The sequence below is a fragment of the Panulirus ornatus genome, chromosome 21, assembly GCF_036320965.1.
Source record: "Panulirus ornatus isolate Po-2019 chromosome 21, ASM3632096v1, whole genome shotgun sequence".
Classification (NCBI taxonomy): Eukaryota; Metazoa; Arthropoda; class Malacostraca; order Decapoda; family Palinuridae; genus Panulirus; species Panulirus ornatus.
The window spans coordinates 4121382-4140538 of NC_092244.1; the positions used below are offsets into that span (position 1 = coordinate 4121382).

The following is a 19157-nucleotide window of genomic DNA, read 5'->3' on the forward strand; positions in this document are numbered from 1 at the left end:
ACTCTATTCCTTGCCCTCCTTTCACCCTCCTGCATGTTCAGGCCCCGATCACACAAAATCCTTTTCACTCCATCTTTCCACCTCCAATTTGGTCTCCCTCTTCTCCTCGTTCCCTCCACCTCCGACACATATATCCTCTTGGTCAATCTTTCCTCACTCATTCTCTCCATGTGCCCAAACCATTTCAAAACACCCTCTTCTGCTCTCTCAACCACGCTCTTTTTATTTCCACACATCTCTCTTACCCTTACGTTACTTACTCGATCAAACCACCTCACACCACACATTGTCCTCAAACATCTCATTTCCAGCACATCCATCCTCCTACGCACAACTCTATCCATAGCCCACGCCTCGCAACCATACAACATTGTTGGAACTACTATTCCTTCAAACATACCCATTTTTGCTTTCCGGGATAATGTTCTCGACTTCCACACATTTTTCAAGGCTCCCAAAATTTTCGCCCCCTCCCCCACCCTATGATCCACTTCCGCTTCCATGGTTCCATCCGCTGACAGATCCACTCCCAGATATCTAAAACACTTCACTTCCTCCAGCCTCTCACCATTCAAACTCACCTCCCAATTGACTTGACCCTCAACCCTACTGTACCTAATAACCTTGCTCTTATTGACATTTACTCTTAACTTTCTTCTTCCACACACTTTACCAAACTCCGTCACCAGCTTCTGCAGTTTCTCACATGAATCCGCCACCAGCGCTGTATCATCAGCGAACAACAACTGACTCACTTCCCAAGCTCTCTCATCCCCAACAGACTTCATACTTGCCCCTCTTTCCAAAACTCTTGCATTTACCTCCCTAACAACCCCATCCATAAACAAATTAAACAACCATGGAGACATCACACACCCCTGCCGCAAACCTACATTCACTGAGAACCAATCACTTTCCTCTCTTCCTACACGTACACATGCCTTACATCCTCGATAAAAACTTTTCACTGCTTCTAACAACTTTCCTCCCACACCATATATTCTTAATACCTTCCACAGAGCATCTCTATCAACTCTATCATATGCCTTCTCCAGATCCATAAATGCTACATACAAATCCATTTGCTTTTCTAAGTATTTCTCACATACATTCTTCAAAGCAAACACCTGATCCACACATCCTCTACCACTTCTGAAACCACACTGCTCTTCCCCAATCTGATGCTCTGTACATGCCTTCACCCTCTCAATCAATACCCTCCCATATAATTTACCAGGAATACTCAACAAACTTATACCTCTGTAATTTGAGCACTCACTCTTATCCCCTTTGCCTTTGTACAATGGCACTATGCAAGCATTCCGCCAATCCTCAGGCACCTCACCATGAGTCATACATACATTAAATAACCTTACCAACCAGTCAACAATACAGTCACCCCCTTTTTTAATAAATTCCACTGCAATACCATCCAAACCTGCTGCCTTGCCGGCTTTCATCTTCCGCAAAGCTTTTACTACCTCTTCTCTGTTTACCAAATCATTTTCCCTAACCCTCTCACTTTGCACACCACCTCGACCCAAACACCCTATATCTGCCACTCTGTCATCAGACACATTCAACAAACCTTCAAAATACTCATTCCATCTCCTTCTCACATCACCACTACTTGTTATCACCTCCCCATTTACGCCCTTCACTGAAGTTCCCATTTGCTCCCTTGTCTTACGCACCCTATTTACCTCCTTCCAGAACATCTTTTTATTCTCCCTAAAATTTACTGATAGTCTCTCACCCCAACTCTCATTTGCCCTTTTTTTCACCTCTTGCACCTTTCTCTTGACCTCCTGTCTCTTTCTTTTATACTTCTCCCACTCAATTGCATTTTTTCCCTGCAAAAATCGTCCAAATGCCTCTCTCTTCTCTTTCACTAATACTCTTACTTCTTCATCCCACCACTCACTACCCTTTCTAAACAGCCCACCTCCCACTCTTCTCATGCCACAAGCATCTTTTGCGCAATCCATCACTGATTCCCTAAATACATCCCATTCCTCCCCCACTCCCCTTACTTCCATTGTTCTCACCTTTTTCCATTCTGTACACAGTCTCTCCTGATACTTCTTCACACAGGTCTCCTTCCCAAGCTCACTTACTCTCACCACCTTCTTCACACACACAGCAACACACAAACATTCACACATATACACACCCATAAATACATTACGTCTGATGCAGGACGACCCCATAATTCATGCATGCGAGTGAGTTATAGAGCGGCGCTTTCTTCTATATTACTGATAATACGTCTTGACAAATACTGGCCAACTCCTGGCGCAGCTGCTGTTTGCTGTGACATACACTGAAATATATCAACCCACACCAATACTATAGCTGTTTTCCCTCCGAGAATAGAGACGAGGTTAAGATCTGTAGTGTACCGTGATGGGCAACCCATACTACTGTCAGTGGCCGAGTTAAGGTCTGTGGTGTACCCTGGCAGCCTTGACCCTGCTAAAGAAACTTCGGTAAACCCTCCTTTACCGGCCATAAGTTATATGTAAACGGCCCCCGTCACCCTCGTATTGACACTCTACCCACTCACCATTACCCCTGCCATGGGGTCATTTATAACTCTATATTTATGTTTTCCCGGCATTCCCCAGGCACTCACCAAGCACTCATAACCCCCACACACTACCGTCGTCTGCCCTGGACTAAGCACCCATAACACTGGTCCAGAAGGCTGGTCAGGTATGGTGAGCGGCCACATCCAGTGCCTCTCCTTCCTCCACGTTACAAATGAACTTCTTGAGATTCTTGCCTACGTTCGTGTATCATACACGAACGTAAATACGATCGTATGTACATGGGTATTGAGAGAAGCATGCATCCCTTCCGTCTTGCGACAGTATGGCGCATACTTCCACGATGTAAACCGGGTAAAAAAAAAAAGGCAAAAACTCTTCAGTCTGTCATTTTCAAGAAAATCTTGGGATAAATCACTTCCGTCTCTGGCGACTTTCACTGAACCATTGACTCTACATTTGGTTGTTCGCTTCCTATAACTTCACCCGAGTTGTACAGAGGACAACCTGACGGAATCCAGTCCTGTTAACATGAATCCCATGTAAAATGTAGACACCAGAGCCACTACATTGTATGAGTACATACAGGGAGTAAATATATATATATATATATATATATATATATATATATATATATATATATATATATATATATATATATATATATATTGCAAGAGGTCACAGTGGTGCTAGCGATCTAGTATATGCTGGTACTCCACAGGGAAATGAAACGATAATTTCCCAAGTGCCCCTTCGTGTAATGATCACATCAGGGGAGATATAAGAATGACCTATAAAACAGTTAGTTGATATACAAGGGAGAAACGTAGCTAGGACGGTATTGTTAAACAAACGTTACTACAGGTTCTTACACTAGATTGTCAGTACATATTCACTGGTGCTCTTTGGCTATATTTAAATATTCCTAGGGACGGCATGTCAACGGGCTCTCGGAACAGCCATGGCTTCGTCCCCTTTGGTTGAGCTAAGTGATAATAGATCAAGCAGCTGCATCCTAAGGCAGCGAGAGACAGCCTTTGTAAGCAAAGCCATCACCAGATTTTGAAACAGAGAGGGAGAAGGGAGAGGCGCAGCGTTGGGTCGTCTCACTGCGGAAAAGCAACAGCAAGAGTTAATGAAGGTTCCGATGGACATGTCTCGTCTCTTACGTTCCAGGTTCCTCTCCCTTGGGCCGGACTCTGAGTCTAGCCTTCAGTGCAGGCATTCGGGGAAGTTCCTACAGTGGAGTCCTCATCACTGTTAACTGTTCACTGTTATCACTGCTGGCAGTGATCGAACTACATTACGCATACACAGACACTCACGCTGCATTTAACTTGCATATCATGCATAAAAATGTTATTGTTTTAATTGTTTCCTACTTTACATGTGGCGATAATAATTGAAATACGTTGTATATATACATTTGACCAACTTTTTTTTTCTTGTAAAATTATCTGGTCCCATATTCTACACTTGTGGCCTACAGAGGGCACCTGTATAGAGCAGACAGATCATAACACGGTAGAACAATATTTGCTATAAGACAACGTCAGTGTCGTTTCCAGTGGGTACTGGGACAAAATATGACTATACTGTATTACCCTCTCGTGTGTGTGTGGCAATACTGTGAGTTGCAACCTCTTGGTGTCTGGAAATACTCTAAGTTGCTCCTTCTTGAGGAAGAGGGTCAGGGATGGGTATGAGGTTATAAGTAAGAGGGTCATGGGTGGCATATGAGGTTATGAGGAAGACCTGGAGGTCATAAGGACCATAACATGTGGGGACTACCATCTGTTACAACTTAGAACATCACCTAGAGGTAATACCTTTCCTTCTGCCAACACAACACGTCTCCTGCCACACTGTGCACCACAACTGACCACACCTGCCAGACGACCCACTGAGCAACCACACCTGACAGAGGGTCAGTCGTTCAGCTCACCTGAAATAAGAAACAAAACGTAAGCGAAGAACAACAAAAAAATATATCCTGAAGAAGCAGCAGACTGGCTGCTCAAATGAACATCGTAATAACAGAGGGGGTCAACACGCGACATCATGGGATGATCATGGACAACGTAATAAAGTCATCAAGCCTGTGGGTTTCCATGGTAACCGAACGTAGTGCATTGAAATAACAAGACAAAACACACATGACACAAAGGATTAATCTGACTGCAACTTCTTACACGAGAGGCAAATTATCCTGGAACATTCAGGACTCGGGTCATTGCCTTAATTCCCGAAGGAAAAATACGATCAATGATCCGGAAGGAGAGCCTTCAGCTTGTCTGACCTATGGGGGAAAAAAAATCATATTCATACAATTCTCGTTGGCTAAAGACAACAGCACATTGTATCCAGTATCACAGTCCCTTCCACACAAACATAACCCATACACCCTCTTTCACACAAATCCAACCCAATAAGCCCTATCCACACAATCCAAAGCCCATAACCCCATCCACACAAACTCAAACCCAACGTCCCATCTACACAAACCCAGCCCAATAACCCCCTCCACAAAGACACACGTATACACACACACACACACAAACTAGCTTTATGACAGCGAGAAGTCCCACACAGGAGCCACCAGCGCATCTGCCAAACGTGCAATACAACACACTAACAAGGTTGTGTTTCCCCAGAGAAGCCATAACAGAGAGTCTGCCGCCTGCACTTCCAGTATAACCATTAACGAACGTAATCTCATTAGTGTGGTTACGCTGGTAGCTTTTTGCGTGTTCATAAACTAATCCTTTGAAGTGCTCCTCAAGGACGACTCACTCGGCTCCGAGTGTAACTCAAAAGGTTCTGAGATCTATCAACGTTATCGTAGTCTATCCCTCGTCGGCGAAGTCGCTAGAATTGTAACGTATAGGAGGGCAGAAGTAAGAAGGACGTGATCATGCACGGACGAGGAGGAGGAGGGAGGGAGGGAAGGAAGGAGGGCCACGGGTGTGAACACGCGGTGCCTCGCGAGGGATAGTTGTGTGAGGAGAGATATGAGGACGGACTGGAAGTTGAGTAATGGGGTTCGATGATGGGGGAGATCGGTGGCGGAAATGGGGTATGATACAGACAAAGGGATATTGCGGGGGAAGATGGGGAACATGGAGACCATTTGTTCGAAAGAACAGAAGGAAATGATGAGGCGGCAGCACCCACAGCTGCCATCATGTGCAAAGTGAGCAAAACCAGCAAGCAGTGCCTCACCGCACTACTAGATACAGACGGCTGGGAGAAGACACACAGCTAACATGCCAGTGACTTTGAGCCTAATCATAAGACTAGGACCTGTAGGAGAGGAAACGAGGCCAACAAGACATAGACTTCGACGCCCAGGACCAGACTAAGGTCATTCTAGAAAGGGTACAAAACAAAGCTAATAACAAAGTGGACACTAGCCTGAGCGACCTTGAAAAGTAGAAGAAAAGGGAAGAGACTGAGTTACTATGCCTTCACTTTTGTCTTGTCTTAAAACATTTCCTCACACAATTTCCTTGATCTTTCCTTGACTACACTCAATATTCATCTAGTCATTGACTTGCACCATCAGTATCGAGAGTAAACCTTCCCAAAGGTTCCTTACACTTCCCATGTCACTCGAGACCATTAAAACAATTTTTTTCTGTGAATATTGACACCCTTCACTGCTGGCCGCTCGCTCCCGGTTCCCCTGCCCTGGGGAAGCACATTTCTACCCTGGTAGCCTCCAATCCCTTCCCCTATGGCTCCTGGCTCCTTGAGCCCTTAATCCCATTAATTGGCTCTGTCTGGCCTCCTCCCGATACCCTTCCAGCCCATCCACTGACTTCTTAACTCACTAACCCTCTGGGTCCGGCAGACTGCTCTCCAGCCTCATAACTGACACCGTGGTCTTCCTCCCGGCAGCACATCCAAGGTGCTCTTAATCTTGCAACAGTTCAGCTGAATAACGCCAAGTGTTTACAATCCATCCTGAGGGCTCCCTTGGTCCAGTGCCCTACCCTCTTACCTTACTTGGTTTCATATTCTATCGCCTTTGCAGTGGACGCCCTAAGCTTCATAACTTACCAAAAGATCTTTGTCCTTCTTTGATGTACCACACCAGTGGTCATGTAATATTCATCACTGGCCTTCTCTAAGCCTCTGGTCCTTCTAGATGATTTTCTTGTGCCAGCTTCTCTGGCCTATCCCTAACTTCCTAGTGGGTCACCTTGGACACCTTGGGTTATGCCACTGCCTGGTATTTGCCCCACTTGTACTGCAGTAACCCTTACCTCTGACTACATCCCATTACCTTATAATATATGGACCCCTGACGCTGCATCTCCTAGACTTCCATACCACATACCCATCATGGTCCCTCAGTGTGCACGTACTCCAACTACTCCTGTACCTCTAGGCCCTTATTCCCCCTTCCTTCGACTCCTATATTATATTCCATATCCTCTCAACGCCCTTCCTCCTGCTGTTAAGGCAAGTTTGGCTTCCTACTTATTCCCTGGACCTGTAGCCAAATAATCCAATAGTCTCGCTCTCTTCCTAGCTGAGAATAATCTCATAAGCCCCCCAGTGACGCAATGCAGTCATTCATCAGGCCAATTATTATGCTCCACTCGTTTAATTGATCCTATCAATAGTCGCAAATGCCGGCCAGCAGACACTAATTGCTACTGATTGGACTCATAATTAGAGCACGAGTCATCCTCATGTCCAGTGACTCGTACTGCTGGCGACGACACCGGGAGGCAACAGACGGTACGATGTGCCCAGTCACCAGCAGGTGAGAACCCTACCACTAGCGGGTGACGCCCTGACACCAGCAGGTGACGGCCCTGACACTAGCAGGTGACGGCCCTGACACTAGCAGGTGATGACCCTGACACCAGCAGGTGACGGCCCTGCCACCTGCTCAGATGACCAGATACAGTGGCAAGAACATCAAGTCCCTATACGAACTATTTTGTCGTTATCCCCCTAAGATATTCAGTATCTATCTGAGTGTATTACAGAGTGACATACGTGCTCTTCGCTTATCATCCTCATCTTCGGAACTTTATAAACAGAGGTTTACATTAGACTTATTAATGCCATGAGTTCATCCTAGACTGAGGATTTACCACAGACTTACAAATGTTATCTGTTTCCAACTTGCAAATTCTTCGAAAAAATATGTGAAGCTTATGCGAGCAGATGAGCTACAAGGCTTATGACTTATATCTCCCTGCCAGTACCCTCACCCCCCCCCCTTTTGACGCGCCCCCTTGGGCGGAAACCAAGTCGTTGTCATAACAACGGTGAAGGGAGGTGGAGACGACTGCCCCCCAGCATTCTAACTGGTGTACCCTCTTGTGAGGGCGGACAACATCAGTCGTCACAACAACTGCTGAGGGAGTAGTACAGGACGTCCTCCTGTACCCCATCATTCGTCCACCTGGTGCACCGTACTACATGCGAAGGATACCACCTGCTGACGTAGCAAAAGAAGGACAATTTACCAGATCATGCACAAGACCAAAGAACCTGTGGTACGTGTCAGATATCAAAAGTGGTAATGAAATGCGTGTCTGAAAGCATGAGAAATTAGGATCCATCAACATAAAAGCAAAGAAGAGAAACAGAAATGGGATGCAGGAGCGAATGATGCAAAAGAAAAATATGGGAGAGAGAGAGAAAGAGAGGAGGAAACAATGATATCAAGAGGGAAAGGAAAGATGGACGGGAAGGAACACAAACATTTGTTTCTGATGATTAATGAACGGAAACTTCAGAACAGGGAATAAGAATCTACATATTTTTAGAAGCAAAGGATAACTGACTTGCATCAAAGGATGATTGAGAGAGAGAGAAAAAAAAAATCCTCCTCCAGGATCATGCACCACGACTCTGTCGCTAAGGTAGGAGAAGAACACTCCGGGAGAACGATTGAGGAAATGCTGAAGAACGAAGAACGTCCCATGATACTGATGAAACACAGACGATAAAACCAGAGAGGTGAACTACCGTGACAATACGACTCAAACAATAACGCACAGAAGGACAGAAATACTCCATGACCATGATGAAGCCTGAACCTCCACTTCTTAGGCACTACCTTGCTGCAAGACTGCCCAGCACTGCAGTTCACATGAAAGACAAACACTAAACTCAAACATGTTTCCAACGAGAAAACTTCTGAGATATGATGTTAACGATGTTTTAAGGAGCAAAAAATTGCAACGCAAACATCAGCAGTGCTACAGAGTCCTTTGTGTGTTGCTGGTGGTGGTGCCAGACAATAGCAGCGATATATGATCAGATATCGAGCAGCTTGTGTTCTAATTAGCTGTCAATTAGCTTTATCAAATAAGATGTCAAGTAGCTGTTTCTGATAGGCTGCCAAGCAGATTATCTGGTCAGCTGTAATACACCATAAACAAGCTTACAGAGTAGATGTTTGCTTACAGAATAGATGTTTTCTTTTGTAAGGCTTACAAATCAAAAGATTACATGGTTCTTAGTACAGCCAATATAGCGGGTTCAGAAGTTAATATTTTTTAGAGGTTCTATGTATGTATTTTTGCCTGATCCGAGGCCAAGTTATACTTCGCTTTTACTGAGAATATCAACCACGTATTATGTCTCGTGATCAATCTTTCAAAAGCTTTTATTACAAGTAGAGTTAGACCCACAGGTCTACATCATCTTGGCAGAAGCTTAGGTCGTTTGCATACTGGTGATACGTCATTCTATTAGGTACTTCTGCTGTGCTGCTCCCTTGTATGGTCCGTCTCATCGCCTGCGTCACTGCTATTGTTATATCAGTCGGGTCAATGATAGAGCTAGTATTCTACCTGGCTCTGTGGCTGAGTTCTCTCTGAGTTCCTCAGTTGCTGTGATGGCATCGCTTTCTGTAACTTCAACATTCGCAGTGAGTGATGGAGTCACCTTCGCGTTTCTCTTCCATACTGTCGATTATCTTCCTCATCAATACTTGTTCTCCTTTAAGAAGTTATTCCATTTATCCTGACATTATTTCTTGCTACGTCTTGGGGGAGGGAGAGTGAGTGAGATATGCAGCTCCAGCCAACAGTGAGGCTGGGCGCTCCCCCCCCCCCCCCCCCACACACACACACACACACACACACACACTGGTAGTTATCATGACAACGGTGATAATGTTATTAGAAGACTTAAGTTCAGACGAGATTCTCTGAGACGTTGATGGAAAGTCAACAGGTGTTCAGCTCGGCCGAATGCAGGGACGATAGGTCCACTCACCGCTGTTACAAGATGTGTCTGATGCTATTCCCTGGCGCAAACACACATGTGAATGGCGTGAGTTACACCAGCTATGGAGGGTGGGGGTCCCGGAGGACCAGATGTTGGGGAATGAACCGTGGGGGTGTGGGAGAGGGAGGGGGGGAGGAGCCGTGGGGGGACGGGCTTTCTGGATCTGCGACATGATAAGTCTCCAGCGATATGTACCGATGCAGGGCAGGGCTGGCAACCCAGGCAGCCAGCTGGATACATGATACATGTTCATGGCTTCCGGTACGGCTATCATGGTGAACATTTCTTGCCTTGTACAAACCTTGCTACTGTTGGAGCTCACCTGTTGTTAAACGTATATTACGCTCTTAAACAGCGTCTACTTGGGTGTGTGTGTGTGTGTGTGTGTGTGTGTGTGTGTGTGTGTGTGTGTGTACACTTTGAGCCTGCTTCCCAAGGCGAAGAATCATCCAGACCGGAGCCTCTGGTTGTACACCAGACCAACCAATCGTAAACACTACGGTAAGGGAGCAGTATGACGGGGGTTCACGTTGTGACTGTTGTGATCTTCCCTACCTTAACAACGACGCCTCAAACATATATCTACGATACTACCACCTATACACAGCGTAGCTTTGTTTTATCTGTAAAAACTTGAGCATAGCATCAATTTGCATACTACCCAGCCTACTTACGTGGAGGGAGGGGGGGAAGTTCTACACCTCACTTATAGAATCCTAAACTGTCCTTATAAGCAAAACTTTCTTTTTGTACTCGTACTTCAATTTTCCATGCCATTAACATCAAGGTTTTTCTTCACGGTGTCTCGACGCTGGGTTTTTCCTCTGTTGTAGCAGTAGGGAGTGAATCATGATGCGCTTCTGTTGTCTGTTGCTCTTTCTTCTGAAGAGATTCGCTTTTTTCTTCTCCTATGAATAAAACTGTCCCGTATGGCTGGTTTACAAGAAGACAGAGGGAGCCAGGAGAGGCTCCAGACCCATACAGAACAGAGGGGAGCTGGATCATAATTTCTTGCTGAATTTAATTTGGAATGCAGATTAGAGGACCAGGCGCTCTCTCTCTCTCTCTCTCTCTCTCTCTCTCTCTCTCTCTCTCTCTCTCTCTCTCTCTCTGGCCTTGACAGGAGCAACAGCCAGTGTTGTAACGTGAGTGACTCCACACTTTCCGCCGCAGGGGTAACTCACTCGACAACAGCTCTTTTCTTTCCTTTTTTCGCAATACAAAAAAAAAAAGGCGATCACAAAGTACCTGCCACGCTTCGCAGGCGACACAAGACAATAGGAAGAGACAGTTTTACGGCAGCGTCGATGCAGTTTGCATCATTTTTATCGCCTTGTCCTCTCAACTTCTTGAAAATGCTTAAGTGCCGGAGGAAAGTCATTTTCCTTGACAATTATGTCTTAACTTTCTCCGCAGGAAGACATTTAAAGTCCCCGGAACAAGCAGCTGTGACCCCTCTGACCTCAGGTGTTGGCAGGTGAGCTGGTGTCATCACCTAACTCATGGGTTAATGGGTTCCGGGGCTTAAGCTAGTGGCTTCATCTGAGGCATGGGTTAGTGAGGTCTGGCCCTGAAATAGTGAGTTCAGCAGGATCATGAGTTTGTGTGTATCCAAGACCTCAGTAACTGGGTTCATGAGAGTCAAGGATCAGTGGCCCACTCAGAGTGAGGTAATGGCCTCATCTTTCCTCATAACTGTGGAGTCCTGCTGGAAGTGCTTTAATGAGGTCCCGCATATAAGACACAGGAAGGAGACCCTCTCACTGTATTCATGGTAACAAATGATTTCATTCCATTCTCACTTCACTGCTGTCCAGAAATGAGTGTATTACAAGGCAAACCTTTGATGAATTTATGGCATTAGGCCCCAAAGCCAGTCCCAGCTGTTCATCTTCCTCCCTCGGCTCATCAATACTAGGGTGCCTGACATGAGGTGTGTGTGTGTGTGTGTGTGTGTGTGTGTGTGTGTGTGTATACATACACATATATATATATATATATATATATATATATATATATATATATATATATATATATATATATATTATCCCTGGGGATAGGGGATTAAGAATACTTCCCACGTATTCCCTGCGTGTCGTAGAAGGCGACTAAAAGGGGAGGGAGCGGGGGGCTGGAAATCCTCCCCTCTCGTTTTTTTTTTTTAATTTTCCAAAAGAAGGAACAGAGAATTGGGCCAGGTGAGGGTATTCCCTCAAAGGCCCAGTCCTCTGTTCTTAATGCTACCTCGCTAACGCGGGAAATGGCGAATAGTTTAAAAGAAAAGAAAGAAATATATATATATATATATATATATATATATATGAATAGTAATAACAAACTGTTATTAGCAATCACACACACACACACACATACACACACACACACACAGATCACAGGAGGTGAGGAAACCCCAGGGCCCAGGAGGCCGGGCATACCTGAGGGGGTTATATTGTATTGTCCAATCCAGAAGTCCAATAGACCAGGATAATATGTATCTGGCAACGCCGCTTGGCACGGGTCGGAAATCTGTTATTCCTGCGATATTGTATTCCATCAACGGTGAAGTGACTCTACCGATATTGTCTATAAATACATATATATATATATATATATATATATATATATATATATATATATATATATATATATATATATATATATATATCCCTGGACTGTATGTTTTCCCTTTTAACGTTTCTTCCCTGCCGACTCGTACGGCATAATGGGAAGAAAAATAAAATCCTATAGAGTGATCCATTTATCATATACTTCACAGCGAATACGATTAATATGTCTCAATATATAATTCCTATACCGCTGTATGGCTCTGCAATTTTTCCGACTCTCATCCACAAATGGAAACACTTCGTCACTCTCAAACACCCGGAAAGTTTTTTCACCTCGTCAGTAATAAATCTATTTCAGCACACAATAACCACATTCCGGACGGATCGTTTGATAAAATCAGCATAAATTCCCACTAATGAGAATATCGTAAAGCTTTATCGGCCAAGATTTATGTTAACGATCTGTTCCATCCCGCGGGTTACACGTACCCATTATTTTCTGTTTACTGTCAGTGAAACAGGGTGGCCCGGGGGGGGGGGGATCCCTCCGCCACGCCCGTATGTAATTCCAAAAGTATAGCGACGCTACTGTCTGAGTCATGAATCTAAAGTGGGTATAGAACAGAGAGAGAGAGAGAGAGAGAGAGAGAGAGAGAGAGAGAGAGAGAGAGAGAGAGAGAGAGAGAGAGAGAGAGGGAGAGAGAGACGTATATAAACAGGCAGTGACAGGAGACAGATACGTACAGACAGGTAAACAGACGTAAGGTAGTAGAATTACTGTGGAGAGCCACATGTGAGCAGAAAGCACAGGGGAAATGGTAGAGACATACAGAGTGACGGACGTAGATGGGGCGACACACACGATGACGCAGAAGAGACGGCGAGTGAGAGAGTGATGAATGAAGAGATGAAAGGAAATATGAAGATAGATGAAGAGTTGACCACTGTGGTGAATGACGCGCTGACATAACCCATCACGACACACAAACGTGCATGACTAGAGTGAGACACACACGCACCGAGACTGATGATGATGGACTGACACACGACAGGCTGAGAGACTGATACCTTGAGAGATACTGACAAACTGACAGGCTGACGGGCCATTACACCGCGAGACTGAAATATTAACAGACTGAGAGAGACAGGCAGATCGCGAGACTGACAGATTACCATGCTGAGAGACTGTCAAACTACCAGAAACAGGAACAGAACAAGAATTAACCCTATAATCAGTCCGGTAATCGGTTTCATTAGCCATATTACCGTCATCTGCATAAGTTAGATCACGTACCTAAACTTATTCGAAATTGTTACCTTCATCTTTGTTATACTCACTGATGGTCAGAGGAGGATCGGTATGTTCACAGCGAGAACCGGCTACAGATCCATACGATCTCAGGTGTACTGAACTGAACAAAGAACATGGCTTGAACATTAAGATGTTAAGTTTAGTTTTGATAACTAGGATGTTTACCGAGACAGTGATCTTCATTTAACCTTCTAATATATAAATATATATATATATATATATGCGATTTCCGTGACCAGTAATGGAAAGAACAAGGAATGAGGAAAGCAAGAGGTGGTCAAAATGAGAAATAAGTCTTAGGGTAAGATGAGTTTGGGGAAGGAAAAGAAGAAAGGTTTCGAGGGAATGAATGTAATGGGGATAACTGGTGGCATGTTTGAGGCAGGAATGGGGAGGGAAGGAGAGAGGAGGCACTGTCTTACCAGCGTTGGAGTACAGTCAACAGTAAGCCATGCCACCCACTTAACCCCTACGCTGGAACACTACGTATGACTCGTACAGACGCTTTGTACCATCATGTTCCACAAGACATATCCGCCTACATCTCCCACCCTCGCCAGATGGACAATTAGTTCCATTCATGGACACTGAAGCCTGCTTAATGTGGCCACTACTGCTGCTCTGATATATATGAGCGACTCAGTAATGGTGTCGTCAGTGTGGGACAATGGAACAGAGCGGGATGTCGGTTTTCCCACGTACACACGGGAGAACACCGTCTCGTCCCCAGCTGTACTACGTATGTGTGACTCTCCTAAAACCACTTTAAATTGTTTTCTCTTCCTTAACCTTCCATCTACCATACTGCCTTAAAACATACGATTATTTGTACTCTGTCACCGACCTATCAACAAACTGATCTGTTCCCCTGTGTAACTGCGAGTTACCTTCCATTTTCTTATCTTGTTGCATCTGTTACATCTTCGTAATATGTGATGGCAGAACATAACGTGTCTATGTATGCGGTATTTTCATAGGTGCGAGCGAGTAAGTATTTGTCAATGAAAGCAAGGGCAATGTGTATTTCTGTGCCTGTGTGTGTGTGTGTGTGTGTGTGTGTGTGTGTGTGTGTGTGTGTCTGTGTGTGTCTGTGTGTGTGTGTGTGTGGGTGGTGTGGGTGGGTGGGTGGGTGGATTGGTGTGTGTGTGTGTGTGTGTGTGTGTGTGGACCAGCGTTTATAACTTACTCTTTCTCACCCTTGAGCTCCTCGCTCTTTCCATGAGTATTGTGCCACATGCAAGATATGGTCCACAGATCAAAGCTACACTAGACAAAGAGGGACAAAGCACATGAACTCTTTTGTCCCGCTGGTAAAAACAAAAAAGACTTGCAACTTTTCATTTCTTCTTTCTTGGCCCAACTACCGCTCTTACTTGTCGCCTCTAGTGTCACATAAGCTCATCCTTCTCATAATTCTGTAGTATTAACGAGCAATATATTCCTCTTATAAACAGAAACAATTAGTTCCTTGGTGATTGTAAGACTTGGGAAGTTAACAAATTTCAGGACGTATAAAGTATAGATTCTTTCGTTACTACTCTCTGTTTAGGTTCATGTCTTACCCAGGTTCAGGTAAGAACTTCAGATATATCAAATATGTATACAGATAATCATACATGTATGCATATAAATGTATATATACTAATGTACACTAATGTATCAGGGTGTATACAAGTAACCATCGCTCGAGCTTCACCTCCCCCCCTCTCTCTCTCTCTCTCTCTCTCTCTCTCTGTGCTGACCTCATACATAATGCACACTGAGCAAAGTTGAAAGCTTTTCAATAAACTTTAGTAAAAGCTCTGCCGCGCGTCGCACATCCTTTCAGATGAAGCCCATAGCCATGTCAACAGTGTGGTCCATTGCCGTCACTTGGCGTGGGTAGTGTTCCCATCTCAAGATTAAAAGGAACGCCAGTGGTGTGTGCCTACCGTGAACGAATGCAGAAAAGGTAAAGACTTCCTTCTTATTGAGGCATATTCCATAAGGGTGACGCAGACAGGGAGGGATAAACAGATGAGAGGGATAGACTGAGGGAGATCGAGGATAGAATCAGGGAGGAATACACTGTGGTAGTGGAGGAGGAGGAGGAGGAGGAGGAGGAGGAGGAGGAATGGAGAAGAGTGTGTGAGTTAGTGAATAATAAAGTCCAACTGAAGAGGAAAGATACGGCCGGACTTAACAAAAAAGAGGGAGTCAGAAGTTAGGAAGTTGGAGGAGAGGTGAAGAGATAATCACAGGATAAAAACAATGAGAAAGAGAGAAAATCACGAGGACGATCCATTCATGTTCAGATATGTCACATGAGTTCGTCTGGGGTGATCATCTCCCCTGACGTGGCTATGTTGGGTCTATAATAACAATAATAATAATAATAATAATAATAATAATAATAATGGGGCAAACGCGGGAGACAGCGACAAAGTATAAAAAAAAAAAAAAAAAAAAAAAAAATAATAATAATAATATAATAATGAATACAATAAATACTACTACTAATTATAATAATAATAATAACAATAATAAATACAATAACAAATAGTACTACTACTACTAATAATAATAATTATAATAATGATAGTACTAATAATAATAACGTGTCTTATCAGTACCACCAGGAGATGTGTCTGTCTGGCACCCTCCCTGGTGTGAGGCGGGTGGGTGGGTGTCTTTCTCTTGCTGTGATAACAAAGGAGGGAAGGAGTCCTGATCAACCATACACACTTAAAAGTTTACATGGCTCTAGATTTTTACTTAAGACTCGCCTGCTCTGGTGAACCACCATGTAAAGTGATCACCTGATCAAAATTACGGAATTTGGGTTTTTCGTCATCATGTACATTCTCTATCAGACTTCAAGAATAGTTTACCATGGGAGGGTATACCAGACTTGCTGGAAGTGTCACCTCCTTTACCACGACGATACGATTATTGCAGTATACTGACGTGACCTTTGACCCAAGCCTTACAGACGTACGAGTGTGTGTCCGTTTCTTATCATCTTTAAGATAGCATCAAAATCTGTCATCTATATAAGCGTGGCTGGACTGCAGGAATACGAGGTACGAGAACATCATAGATATGTGGCATTTAGAAATTCTATTTCTCCTGCTATAACTTCGAGCCGAGCCTGTGTATTCTGGCTCAGATAAATCGCATTTAGAAATTCTCTGTCATCTGACGATGCTTCAAACCTGTGGTCTAACATTCTGGAAACTCTCTCTCTCTCTCTCTCTATGTAATTTTCTGTTCTGATCTTCCTTCCACGCAAGTCATAATCGACAGCTCTGATGACACAGTTTCTCGCTTCAAGTGAGAACGCATTTTTCTCGTGTCTGAAAGTTACATATTTTATGAACAATTGTCGACTATGATTTGCTGTCACATTCACAATGTGTAAGAGGAGATTATACCATCATTACAACATGTACCGCTCTCTCAACACTGATGATAATTTACAGTCACCTCATTATCGTAGGAATAATTTACTTTGTTTTGGCACCTCATTAGAGTACCAATAATTCATACTGGCACCTCCTTACAGTACCCATAATTCATAATATCACCTCATCATTAAATGAATAACTTAGACTGTCGCCCCATCAGCGTATGAATAATACACTGTCACCTCATCAGCGTATGAATAATAGTCACCTCATCAGCGTATGAATAAGTCACCTCATCAGCGTATGAATAACGCTAAACTCCAGTCTCGTGTACGCTTGCACGAGGTGAGCATCAGCAGGTCATAAATTATGTAGTAAATGAGTCGTGAGTATTAAGAAGCAGAAGTGCGTGGTAGATAATTGCCCTCACAGGAGGAGGGACGACGAGGCCTAGTTGTTAATGAAGGCCAATTATACCTAAATGAGCTCCCCTGGTGTTGTATGTGTCTGGGGAGAGATTAGTGTGGTGCAGGAGGTCTGTTCTGTGGGGGAGGAGGGGCGGCACATCAAGCCCTCTGGGGTCAAGGGAGAGAGAGAGAGAGAGAGAGAGAGAGAGAGAGAGAGAGAGAGAGAGAGAGAGAGAGAGAGAGAGAGAGAGAGCTTCGCGTCCTTGGCACACTGATCATCATGTCCGACGCCCAGTGTTACCTAAAACTTGATTATCTTTTCTCAAGTAAACTATCTTATCTTTACTCCCTCTGTCATCTCCACCTCCCTGCCTCTCCTACAACTCCATACATCACCATCTTTTCCTCTTCCAATTTTTCTTATTGTTTTCATGTATTTTCTAAGAGCGTGGACTATATTTAGAAGTGACATTTACCCTCCTGATTTACTACAAGACTTAGAGAATTCATCAAAACTTTTGAAATGTCCAGCCAACTTACATAAGGTTCTTACTGGTGTGTCTCAGTGTTTCCTTTGCCCTATCTGGCCACGGATATTTTCAGAAATATTTCTTTTTTTATTACTTGAGGGTGAGAGCGCGGGAGGAGAGCCGCTAAAATGCAATTAGGAAGTTATTCTTTTGGGCAAAGTCAAGTTTATAATCTGAAATCTTAACAAGATCTCTCTCTCTCTCTCTCTCTCTCTCTCTCTCTCTCTCTCTCTCTCTCTCTCTCTCTCTCTCTCTCTCTCTCTCTCTCTCCTATAACCCTGTCCCTGGAGACTTTATGTAGAGTCACTACAATGGATTGTAACACTACTGTAGTTCCTGTTGTGGTTACTGTGGGAGGAGCAGCTGCTCTAGTGACTACCCGTGGCACAGCGGCGCACTACCTCCCTCCCTTCTGTGATCTTCTCTTTACAGTGTGACACAGATCTGTGGGGGGGAGATAATCACCCGTGACCACCCTGGCACTGCGACACAGAACAGGGGAAGATACGTTCCTCCGTGATGAACAGAGTCGGATCCCATAGTTCACTGTGAGATCTGTGTAACAGGCTAACGAATGCCTCGCTTCCTCAGACTACTTAGTAACTGTCACCAAGTGTATTTTATCACGTCGTAACTTAACCAAAGAAAACATTAAACTTCGGCGATAAAACTGTGAACACATCAAAATCTAATTAAATATTAATAACTGTCGAGAGGAACGAGACAAACAAGTATATTTCCGAATAAAGTGAGATCATCTTTTGTTGTCATTACAACTTTGGTTTGGTTTTACAGCTGTCGGGTTTGACAGATTTACAGTGGACATTATTTACGCCGACGGGGAAGGAACTGTATATCTGGTGTCGCTGGGCACAGCCACACAGGCTGGATTTACGAGGAGCTCACTATGATGAGACATCTGGATTACCACTCCAAAAAATACCTAAAAGAAAGACTGGTTTTGGAGAGGCCAGGTATTACGGTACGATATCCCTCATGACGGTACGACGGTACGATATCCCTCATGACGGTCCTACGGTACGATATCCCTCATGACCTTACTACGGTACGATATATGGAGACGACGGCCCGCACTTTCCCTCATGACGGTACTACGGTATGCAACACATTTCTTAGATTCTA

The 19157-nt window shown here is 44.2% G+C and overlaps 1 long non-coding RNA gene across 1 annotated transcript in view; it reads right to left on the reverse strand.

The window, feature by feature from the left end:
- The window catches only part of LOC139756204 (uncharacterized), a 149190-nt gene that overhangs the window by 123767 nt on the left and 6266 nt on the right, over positions 1-19157 (reverse strand). Inside the window, exon 3 of the long non-coding RNA XR_011714293.1 lies at positions 4379-4494. This is a non-coding gene — a long non-coding RNA (uncharacterized lncRNA). The remainder of the gene's footprint in view (positions 1-4378; positions 4495-19157) is intronic.